Here is a 12,388-nt window from a genome sequence, read left to right as displayed (position 1 = left end):
TATAGATTCAATGCGAATTGGCTCAAAATGTTCCCTGGCTAGAGTTTGAAAACAACGTCATGTTCTGCAAATATTGTAGAGGGCAGAAACTGGCGGGCAACTCCTCCTTCGTGTCAGGAAACCCGCATCTGAAAAGAGAACATCTCGCGGTGGCATATCCAGTGCAGAGATCGGTACCTGTTGAGACAGGAGAAACCATCAGGCACGGTGTCAGCAGCCTTGAGGAGGCAGGTGCTGCTGTCTGAGGAGGAGAAGCTCTGTCATATCCTCACATGGTCTCTCCTATCATTGCATGGTCTCTCCTATCATTGCTATGCAGACGACACACAATTAATCTTCTCCTTTCCCCCTTCTGATAACCAGGTGGCGAATCGCATCTCCGCATGTCTGGCAGACATATCAGTGTGGATGACGGATCACCACCTCAAGCTGAACCTCGGCAAGACGGAGCTGCTCTTCCTCCTGGGGAAGGACTGCTCGTTCCATGATCTCACCATCACGGTTGACAACTCCCTTGTGTCCTCCTCCCAGAGTGCTAAGAACCTTGGCGTGACCCTGGACAACACCCTGTCGTTCTCCACTAACATCAAGGCGGTGACCCGATCCTGTAGGTTCATGCTCTACAACATTCGCTCTACAACTAGTCCATGCTCTACAACTAGTCCAGGCACTTGTCATCTCCCGTCTGGATTACTGCAACTCGCTGTTGGCTGGGCTCCCTGCCTGTGCCATTAAACCCCTACAACTCATCCAGAACGCCGCGGCCCGTCTGGTGTTCAACCTTCCCAAGTTCTCTCACGTCACCCTGCTCCTCCGCTCTCTCCACTGGCTTCCAGTTGAAGCTCGCATCCGCTACAAGTCCATGGTGCTTGCCTACGGAGCTGTGAGGGGAACGGCACCTCCGTACCTTCAGGCTCTGATCAGGCCCTACACCCAAACAAGGGCACTGCGTTCATCCACCTCTGGCCTGCTCGCCTCCCTACCTCTGAGGAAGCACAGTTCCCGCTCAGCCCAGTCAAAACTGTTCGCTGCTCTGGCACCCCAATGGTGGAACAAGCTCCCTCACGACGCCAGGACAGCGGAGTCAATCACCACCTTCCGGAGACACCTGAAACCCCACCTCTTTAAGGAATACCTGGGATAGGATAAAGTAATCCTTCTAACCCCCCCCTAAAAGATTTAGATGCACTATTGTAAAGTGGTTGTTCCACTGGATATCATAAGGTGAATGGACCAATTTGTAAGTCGCTCTGGATAAGAGCGTCTGCTAAATGACTTAAATGTAAATGTAAGAGGAGGCAGCTGAAAATAAAGATAAACATCGCATACTTCATTGCGAAAGAAGAACCTTTCGTCAAATTTGGGCCGCTTATCAGACTCCACCAAAAAAACGTAGTTGAAATTAATCCCACATACGACAATGATGTAAGATGTGAGGAGATGATCGGTCAAATTGCTGACATAATGAGAGAGAGCCTGTCAGCGACGCTGAAAGCCGCAAAGTATCTTGCCGTTCTAATAGACGAAGACACTGATATATCCAACACCGAATGCGAGATTGTCTACGTATGCTTGTTGGAGGATGGGAAGCCAGTCAATCTCCTGGTCAGACAACAGACCCTTGAGAACTCTCACGCCATTGGTAAGTTATTCCTCTTTATAGGCTTTATTCTTGTGTAAAGTTTAATCATTATTCATAATGGAGATAATTTAGTTTGTCAGAAGTACTTTTGTATAATCGTTTTTTTGTGTTGTCATTCGAGGTGTTTTGGATGCCACCGAGGCCACATTTCGTGCTGTTTGCCCAGAGGAGGATGGAGAGTCATGGATGAAGAAGTGCATCTCCTTCGGGGCAGATGGTGCCTCCGTGAACATGGGCTACCGTGGGGGAGTGATTGCCCACCTGCAGAGAGAGGCAGGGGGGCATATAATCCCAATCCACTGTATGTCACATAGGCTTGTAACTAATACATTCTCTATAATTTAGTTTTATTTGCTTGCAGAGAATGTTGAACAACACTGTGTGTGTGTGTCTGTGTGCGTGCTGGAATGGTAAATACCACTGAATTATTGTTTTCTGTTGGCACAAGAGACGGGGGGGGGGGGGGAGGAGACGGTGAATTGTTAAAGATTCTGTTCTGACTTTCACAGACTAGAGCTGGCAATACTGACCATTCAGAAGAAAGAGCCAAAGGTGTCTGTCATGTACGATCTTCTGAATCTGATATGGAAGACGTATCACTTCAGCGGAAAATTCAAACGGGAGCTCTGTGTTCTCAGGCAAGAGCTCGGTGTGGATATTTGCACACCGTCTAGCGTCAAGGGAACTCGCTGGATCCCCCATGTCCACAGAGCCCTCAAAGTGTTCCTACGGCATGGACAAGACAAGGACCTTGCAACTGACGAAGGCCAGTACTCCGTTTTTCTGCAGTACATGGAGCACCTGGCCGTAGCATCAACAACAGCGGAAGTTCAAGGGCGGGCAAAGAAGGTCAGTTTTACACAGGAAATGTAATACCACACGAGTTTTTAAAAATAGGTTCAAGACTCAAATTAACTTTCAGAATCAAGTAATTTACAGGTGACAGTTTATTTACTCACTACTTAACAGATAAAGCGGGACATGGAGAATGCACACTTTTGTGTATTCTGCTATTTTCTTTCAGACATGTTTGAGGAGCTATCCTCACTTAGCCTCACCCTGCAAAGGAATGACCTGATCCTCCCCCAAGCCACACCAGAGTTGAGGAAGACCGTGACCAGACTGGAAGTACTAAAGCTTAGGGCAAAGGCAGGAGGCATGCTGGAGAAGATCCAGACCATGCTTGCTCAGCAGCAGGGTGATTCCAGGTGTGTTAGGATGAGAGCTTGTTAGGATGTAAGAGAAATCGATGATTAAGACAGATTCTCAGTGTGACAATCAATGTATTCGTTGCCCAATAGAACAATTTGAGGATAAGGAGGGAAATGCAGTGGAGAAGTCTTGAATTTTTTTTTATGGGAGACAGGCAAATTTCATTGTGTGTTGTTGTGTGTGTGTGTGCGTTAGTTCTGTTAAAGGGAATAACACTGAAGGGGAATCTGAAAGGCTTCACGGACCTCCCAGCTGAAGCAGCACATGGAGGCGGCCATCAACATCGGTGTGGATGATCTCAAAGCCAGGTTTGGTGGTTTGCTGAAGGATGAGGGTGTCCAGACCCCAGTGGTCTTTCAGAGAGCTAAACCCTGACACATGGCCAGAAGACCAGGCCAGCCTTCTCACCTTTGGCGATGATGGTGTGGCATACCTGATGAGGCATTTCAAGGAGCCTCTCGAGAGGTAACAATTTATTTGACACTGCATTGCCATATGAGACAATGTTATGTTTGCATATCTGCAAACTCACTTGCTCTGTTCAATCCTGCAGATCGGGGTGCAACATGGCTGCAATCCAGGATGAGTGGCAGGGGCTGAAAATCCTGGTCAGCCACAATTACAAGGACAAGACCTACAGTGGCCTGTGAGAGACCATGTTGACAAAGGACCCCTACAGGCACGATTACAAGGTAGATGTCAAGGGGTGAGTGTAGCTGGTGCATGGAAGTCAGGCGCAGGAGAGCAGAGATGAGTGGATAAAGCACTTTACTTAGGCAATCATCTGAACAGAACGCAACCGCGTCACAAAAACAAATGCCCAAAGAACAAGTAAGGCAGCACAAAGGACAAAACCCAAGTACAAAGTACCGGCTGCCACAAAGCACGGGTAATAAAACAAAACCCGGCGCTAACCAGCCGGAAGCGTGCCAACCTCGACAATAAACAATTTCACACACTGACATGGGGGGGGGGGGGACAGAGGGTTAAATACACGACAAGTAATGAGGGAAATGTAAACCAGGTGTGTGGGGAAAACAAGACAAAACAAATGAAAGGTGGATCGGCGATGGCTAGAAGACCGGTGACGTCGACCGGTTTAGATAAACTCTTACCATTAACTTAAATGAAATTAAAGATATAACCTTTTCCCTAGAACATGCTGGACTTGTGTGCAGCTTATGCTGGTGCTGCCCATTTCAGCCGCCCAGTGTGAGCTAGGCTTCTCTGCGCAGAACCGGATTAATAATTTGACAAGAAGCTGCCTTGGGGTCTCCACCACCGAAGACCTGATGAGGATCAGTCTGGAGGGGCCTTCTGTCAAGGAATTCGATCCCACTCCTGCCATGGACCGCTGGCTGACCTCTAAGCGTGCCAGACGGCCAACATACAAAAGCAGCTGGACAACTGATATCCTTTGAGTCTAGTAGGCAGGGGTCAATGGGTGATTTTGGTGGTATGTGCTGTTCCACAGATGTGTGTACCTTAGTACACGCACTCACACTCACACATGCAGTATAAATATGTATGTAATAAATTGTTTGTTAATCAACTCTGTATTGCATTTTTCACTGTGCTCCTAAATTTCTTTGTGTGCTCCTACATTTTCATTTAGGAGCGCATGTACTCCTTGGGGAAAAAAGTTAGCGTAGAGCCCTGAAGTTAGGACATGTTATGTCATGCTACAGTTGAAGTCGGAAGTTTACATACACTTAGGTTGGAGTCTTTAAAACTAGTTTGTCAACCACTCCACAAATTTCTTCTTAACAAACTATAGTTTCGGCAAGTCGGTTAGGACATCTACTTTGTGCATGACACAAGTAATTTTTCTAACAATTGTTTACAGACAGATTATTTCACTTATAACTCACTGTGTCACAATTCCAGTGGGTCAGAAGTTTACATACACTAAGTTGACTGTGCCTTTATACAGCTTGGAAAATTTGAGAAAATTATGTCATGGCTTTAGAAGCTTCTGATAGGCTAATTGACATCAATTGGAGGTGTACCTTTGGACGTATTTCCAGGCCTACCTTCAAACTCAGTGCCTCTTTGCTTGACATCGTGGGAAAATCAAAAGAAATCCGCCAAGTCTGGTTCATCCTTGGGAGCAATTTCCAAATGCCTGAAGATACCATATTCATCTGTACAAACAATAGTATGCAAGTATAAACACCATGGGACCACACAGCCATCATACCGTTCAGGAAGGAGACGCATTCTGTCTCCTAGAGATGAACGCACTTTGGTGCGAAAAGTGCAAATCAATCCCAGAACAACAACAAAGGACCTTGTGAAGATGCTGGCGGAAACAGGTACAAAATTATATATTCTCAGTAAAACGAGTCCTATATCGACGCAACCTGAAAGGCCACTCAGCAAGGAAGAAGCTACTGCTCCAAAACCGCCATTAAGAAAACAGACTACGGTTTGCAACTGCACATGGGGGCAAAGATCGTACTTTTTGGAGAAATGTCCTCTGGTCTGATGAAACAAAATATAACTTTTTGGCCATAATGACCATCGTTGTGTTTGGAGGAAAAAGGGGGAGGCTTGCAAGCTGAAGAACACCATCCCAACCGTGAAGCACGGGGGTGGCAGCATCATGTTGTGGGGGTGCTTTGCTGCAGGAGGGACTGGTGCACTTCACAAAATAGATGACATCATGAGGAAGAACAATTATGTGGATATATTGAAGCAACATCTCAAGACATCAGTCAGGAAGTTAAAGCTTGGTCGCAAATGGGTCTTCCAAATGGACAATGACCCCAAGCATACTTCCAAAGTTGTGGCAAAATGGCATAAGGACAACAAAGTCAAGGTATTGGAGTGGCCATCACAAAGCCCTGACCTCAATCGCATAGAAAATTTGTGGGCAGAACTGAAAAAGCGTGTGCGATCAAGGAGGCCTACAAACCTGACTCAATTACACCAGCTCTGTCAGGAGGAATGGGCCAAAATTCACCCAACTTATTGTGGGAAGCTTGTGGAAGGCTACCTGAAGCGTTTGACCCAAGTTAAACAATTTAAAGGCAATACACTCAATTAGTATTTGGTAGCATGTAAACTTCTGACCCACTGGGAATGTGATGAAAGAAATAAAAGCTGAAATAAATCATTCTCTCTACTATTATTCTAACATTTCACATTCTTAAAATAAAGTGGTGATCCTAACTGACCTAAGACAGGGCATTTTTTACGATGATTAAATATCAGGAATTGTGAAAAACTGAGTTTAAATGTATTTGGATAAGGTGTATGTAAACTTCCGACTTCAACTGTATGTTCTGACATTGGCAAAAAAAACATTTAGCTCAGCAGCCACCAGCACAATGCCTGTCATGATCTTGTTGACAATAAATCACTGCAGCAAAGCAACAGTCCATGACCTGATAGTAATGGAAGGTCGCCTAGAACCACATCAACACCTCTCTATGGTAGGCCTACTGACACATTACTTGCTCTCACGCTTTCTCTCACGCTTTCGCCCTCACTCACGCAGTTGTAGGCACACATGCAATATCAACAGTGACGGAGAGTAAATGGTTGACCGATATCTGACTAATGACCAACTAGTGTCAGGGGTTAGGGTTAAGGGGGTGAGTGACTCAATAATGACAGAGGTCAAAGGTGAGACTGAAAGGGGATGGAAGTTTAGAGTCTAACCAAACCTACCAATGAAACTGTTGGATAGGAAAAAACTGGAGTGTGCGTTTGTGCATGTGGGATAGAAGGGGAAACTTTCCAGAGGGCCTCATTGTGTGATCATTCTTTTTAGAGATTAGATTCAAGTATAACCCCACAGGGGTTTAACTGACCCAGATTTTGTGCTCAGTGCTTTTTGGTCCAGGAGTAGGTTTAATCCGGGTCAGGGACTCTGGCCCTTATAATTTAATCTTATCTACCCAATGTGACAATGTTTATTAATCCACAGTTTCTCACTGGAACATCGCCACCATGAATTACGTGCTATAGTGTTGTTTTAACATTGACTTCTGAATAATTGCTACGACACTGATTTGGGTCCAGTCCTCAATATAAACATAACTGTTTTTCTAAGAGGAAGCTACTCTTTTCTTAAACTTCCATCTTCAGGCTGAGCAGATATCATTTGTCTTTATTTCTGATACGGACTAGTGGTGTTGAGTCTATTTGCAGTAGTGATAGGCCTAATTTTGGCTTTCAGCCTGGTTGGAGCTTCAAGCCATTTCCCACGATCCTGTTTTCTCACAGTTCATAGATAGGGGGACCTTTGTCAATAAAAAATAAAATATATAAATATTTTTCTTTTGTATAAACCTTGTGTTTTTCATAAACCTTTTGGCTACTTTACTTCCCAAATCCCCTGTGAAATAAGACAAATGAGAAAACAACCATTCTTAAAAAGGGAATTGTTTGAAACTGCACTTGGAGAAATCTATTAAATTCAATGTAACATCCCAGTTGGGACTGCTACACTGTAGCCACAAGGAGGAAGTAAACCTGAACAACTTCATTTATTAAACATTAACAATCTCAGGGTTGTGCAGGTTACTTTCTAAATGTAATCCATTACAGTTACTAGTTACCTGTCCAAAATTGTAATCAACCACTTAACCTTTGGATTACCTGAAATTCTGTAACATAATTTGATTACTTTCTGTTACTTTTGTATTGCTTTAAGAAGCATTAGAAGAAGACAAAAAGGATCCATAAAACATTTGGTGTGTCATCATAGTGGTCTCTGACTTATGGTGAGACTCACTCAGGTGGATCAAACTTAAACTTGCACCTTTTTTCAATTCTAAATTGAATGTCATTGAGAAAACAGAAAAGTGTCAATCTATTTTTTTCGCAAACCTTTTTGAATTCAAAAGTAATCCAAGCAATAATCATGTAGTGTGTCTCAATTTGCACCCTACAATACAATACAATACTACATGGGGATTTTGGGAAATGCTACTGGAATTTTATAACCTTAGGATGAATCAATGAATGGTTTTGATGTGTTGTAGGAGATGTGGATGACTCCGTGGCTAAGCAGGCCTACCAGGCTCTGTTTCTACTCTTTGTACAAACCCAACGACCAGAGGAACTGGAACTTCTCCAATGACGTCATCCGCAGATCCAGAGAGGACTTTGGCTATGCCTACGCACCAACGAAAAGGTGTGCTATAAAACACACACACACCTGCCGATTGACCCTGTCTGGACTGCCAGATGGGGTGGCCTTTGTACCTTTGGGACTATTCCATTGGTTCCATTGTGCCAGGCAAGCTCAATTAAGCACAGCTAAAAGATTTGACCGATTTCCAAATACTATTTAGAACCCGGACCTGGTACTTAGCTACTATGTTTAACTGTATATATACTGTACACTCTTAGAAAAAAGGTGCAATCTAGAACCTAAAAGAGTGCTTCGGCTGTTCCTGTAGGAGAACCCTTTGAAGAACCTTTTTTGGTTCCATGTAGAACCTTTTCTACAGAGCGTTCTACCTGGAACCCGAAAGGGTTCTACCTGGAACCAAAATGGGTTCTCCTATTGGGACAGCGAAGAATCCTTTTGGAACCCTTTTTTATAAGAGTGTATATACAGTATATGTAACTCTCTGTTTCTTAACTGTTTGTCCAATGGCAGGTGTCGGTCCTGGCAGCCATAGCCCATGACTCTGTATGGCTGTACGCTCAGGCTCTGAATGAAACCCTGGCGGAACGCGGAGACCCATACGATGGGTTCACCATAACTCGCAAGATGTGGAACCGAACCTTCACAGGTCAGCCATTTTGTATTATTCATTTCACCTGTATGTTATCTTGATTACTATGGCAAGTTAAGATCATGCCAGCAACTACATCCATAGACCATTTTTAAAAGGAAAATCACTTGTAAACTTCAACTTCCTGGCCCTCCTTCCTGTAACTGACATCCTTGAAATGGGCTGCGTTCAACACACAGCCTGTAATGTGCCAGAAATGTTAAGTAACCATAGATGGTATCTTCTCCCCTGGTAGGTTATCGCCAATTACTTTGGTACAAATAAGGCTTATGAGCCAGTGGAGGGGGTCCAAGCCTACTGGCCAGGAGGGAGGAAGACTCCACCGAAGGACACACCCCCACTTAGTCTCTGCAGTACTCAGATGATAATGTTGTGTTGGGTTGATAGCTGACTCTTAACAGACCTGCTTGGGTTAGGTAGATATGACCAAAAATGCAGCTGCTGGTGAAGTTTTGTCCCATGCTTTCTGGTAATACTTTTTGTCAGTCTAATGCAATGATGTATATAAAACCCTGGATTGCGGATGATATGCGCCATTGAGAGGCTTTGAAGCCATCGGTCAGCCATATTGGCACGCCCCAGTAGGTACAGTCATCCATAGGAATGAATGGAATTCTACAGTATTTTAATAAAATGTTTCAAGGACCAAATGTATTTAAGTATTTTGATGTTGTAGTGGGGACAGTATGATTAGAAATAAAAAATATATACTTTAAATAAGGAAAATGTGTATATGTTTCTATTTTTATGTTTAGCTCACGTAATATAATTTAAAGGTATGCATTAAAATGTCTGTAATATAATAAATGTGGCAAAAACGAATGTAGACATTAATAAATGCGTTTCTATAGCTTCCAAAAATATTTTTTTGCAACGTCGGGGGAGTGCCAAGACATCACCTCCTGTCAGCCATCTAGTGTATATATAAATCACTGGTCTCATGATATACATTTATAATTTATTTAGTCATAATTTATTTCTGATATTTATTCATTCATCAAAATACATTAATTTGATTAGTTAATTTGTTTACTTGATGAAAAACAGCAGGCAGCAGGCATTGTGGTCTGTCCTCTCCAGGCTTGTATGTCCTTATATGTCATGTAAGTATTGTCACTTGGCAGCACTTTCAGTGTGTTACCACACCAACAGGGGGGGCCAGAGCCCCATATATGCTCCAAAGCTGTGTCTGTTCTGTTGCTGTCTGTCCCACTTCTCTGCTCTCTGATATGCTGTGTATGGACCTGATTGCTCCGGCTACACCATAGGTCACCCAACTCCATCAACCCCGGTACGGGCACTGTCTCCCCCAAGATTAACACAAGGAGGGAGGGAGAAAGAGAAAGGAGTGCGTCAGAGAGAGGGAGAATGACAGTGGCAGAGAGGGAGAGAACCAGAGGGAACAAGAATTGACTCCCAAAAACAGTTGCACATTGAATTGTTCACTTATGCCTGCAGGACGAAAGGAAATCGTTGTTTTATTCTCCACTGAAATATTACTTATTTTAATGCCGTTTTATTAAAGTCCCCTCAGCTACCTAGGTAGACCTCATAACGGTTTAGCCGGGGTTATGTAACGGGTTACGTTACAAATGGCACCCTATTCCGTACACAGTCCTGGTCAAAAGTAGTGCACTGTGAAGGGAATAGGGTGCCATTTGAGAAGTAACCAAGGTTTGTATGCTTTGTTATCAATTGTTTTCTATCTGGAATTCTCTCTGGATGGATTTGATATATTGTCCGAAAATGTTTTCTTTGCCGTTGCTTCTAGCTTGCTTTGGCAGACGGACTCGTACATATGGCCCCTAGAAGAATGTGTGGAACTTATTGATGTTTGGGCTTTATTATATATATTTTTTCATTAGTGTTAAGACGGGATTCATGTGGAAGAGATGCAAGAATGCAAATGAGAAAGTTTTGCTTGGCCACCTGTTTATGAAAATAACACTTTTGTGCGTGTGTTGATAAATGAATCCCCTTAAAGGGATGATAAAGATTAGAACGTGTAATCTACTACATTATAGATATGCAGGACATTATTGATTTACTTCTCCTTTATCTATTCAGGAGTTTATGTTGAGATGAGCAAATGTATTTTCCAAATGAGTCATGAAATGCAATAAAATCAATGTTTAATTAAAGGTTTGTTTGAAAACAGTCTATGCCACCACATATTTCGGGCAGTACCATTTGGCATTGTTGACCTGTTATCGAAGCTTATGCTGCAGTGTATTTCCATATTTGTGTTGCAGAGAGGAGGATTGCTCTAGGGGAACCTGTGGGAACCATTCCTGTTTTCCTGGCCACCGGGACACTTATCGTTTGTCTTCTCTACAGGTATACACACATGGAGAGAGGGAGAGAAAGAGAATGGTACACTGTACTACTGTGAAGGCCCTATCTGCAGCTGACGTGTAGGCATTGTCTTCACAACACATGAAACAAGTTCTGACATTGTTTATTATGTAGAACAAGTTTGTAGATTTGAAATTGTGTGTAAGTCTCATATAATAGGTCTGGAGTATTGTTGCAGACACTGAAATGATCTAAAAGCATGAAACCAAGAATTGACAATTGTGTTCCCCTACCTGTAAATGAAGTAAATGAAATACATTTGACATCGTGTATAAAAAGCCCATTGAACAGGTGCCAGTGTTGTGACCTAGGCACAAACATGTGCATGTGTGACAGAGTGGAAATTCCAACAGTTACATATGCACTGAACTCCCTTGGAACAGGCTTTGATGTTGCTTGGCACTGTTATATAGGGTTTACATACAATAGAAAACCAGCACAGTTTCTCAACAGAAACCCAATTCAATGTTGTTCCCCATGTAGTGTTAAGTGCAGGCTAAGTGCAGTAGGTCATCAGGATGTTATTGACCCAGAAAGTACTTCTCTTGTTACACAGGAAGCACATCATCCAGAAGAAGGTGTCTGTGATCCTATGGAGGTATAGTCCCGGTGATGTCACCATGAGGGAGCACTGCTCGTCCTCGGCAGGAAAGGTGAGGCAGGGGAGGAGGAATTTGAGTCACTGGCCACGTTCCAGGCTGACTACACTGCAGATGCCTGCCAGATCTCTCAAACCTGGATACAGTAGGTGTTTAACGTATCAGCTAACATCTGATGCTTGACTGCACAGTTGATGACGTTGCACATTACTTTTGGTTGATGCCAAACCCCCAAAAGCCTGTATTCTCTACCGTACCATCTTACTCTCCTTTCCCAAAAACTAGCGTTACGACCATACTGAAGCAAGGACTTAATTTTTCTATTCCTCTACTTTCTTTAACAGCATCATTTCATCATGGTACATTTTTCATTTTGCCATGACCATACTACCTTTATTATTATGAATTAGTACTCAACTTTGCGCACCCACTCCCCTCAGTTACTATACCCTGTTTCTTTGATTAACCTCTACAGGAAGGGTGTCCCTATACCGGGACGTTTGAGCTAACGTGCGCTAATGTGATTAGCATGACAGTTGTAAGTAACAGCAAACTTTCCAGGACATAGAAATGTCTTATATGGGCAGAAAGCTTAAATTCTTGTTAATCTAACTGCACTGTTCAATTTACAGTAGCTATTACAGTGAAAAAAATACCATGCTATTGTTTGAGGAGAGTGCAGAACAACAAAACTTATCACGGCAACTGATTTGATACATTCACCTCTGAAGGTAAATAATGTACTTACATTAAGTAATCTTGCTCTGATTTGTCATTCTGAGGGTCCCAGAGATAAAATGTAGCATAGTTTTGTTTGATAAAAT

General features: G+C 43.1%; 1 long non-coding RNA gene across 7 annotated transcripts; it reads left to right on the top strand.

Moving 5' to 3' along the window:
* The first annotated feature begins 1,229 nt into the window (after positions 1-1,229).
* Positions 1,230-12,119, top strand: LOC115202087 (uncharacterized). 7 transcript variants are annotated; one of them, XR_003879901.1, is made up of 9 exons: positions 1,230-1,642; positions 1,764-2,491; positions 2,667-2,850; positions 3,050-3,319; positions 3,408-3,546; positions 7,849-8,000; positions 8,472-8,607; positions 10,863-10,947; positions 11,522-12,119. It is a non-coding gene; the product is annotated as an uncharacterized LOC115202087 (long non-coding RNA). The 7 variants fall into 7 exon arrangements; XR_003879902.1 differs by having other exon boundaries at positions 1,230-1,943; positions 2,281-2,491; XR_003879898.1 differs by having other exon boundaries at positions 1,230-1,943; positions 2,152-2,491.
* The last annotated feature ends 269 nt before the right edge of the window (positions 12,120-12,388 follow it).

Source organism: Salmo trutta, chromosome 11, assembly GCF_901001165.1.
Source record: "Salmo trutta chromosome 11, fSalTru1.1, whole genome shotgun sequence".
NCBI lineage: Eukaryota > Metazoa > Chordata > Actinopteri > Salmoniformes > Salmonidae > Salmo > Salmo trutta.
Note: the sequence above shows the minus strand (reverse complement) of the source record. Positions and strands in the feature narration are given on the sequence as shown.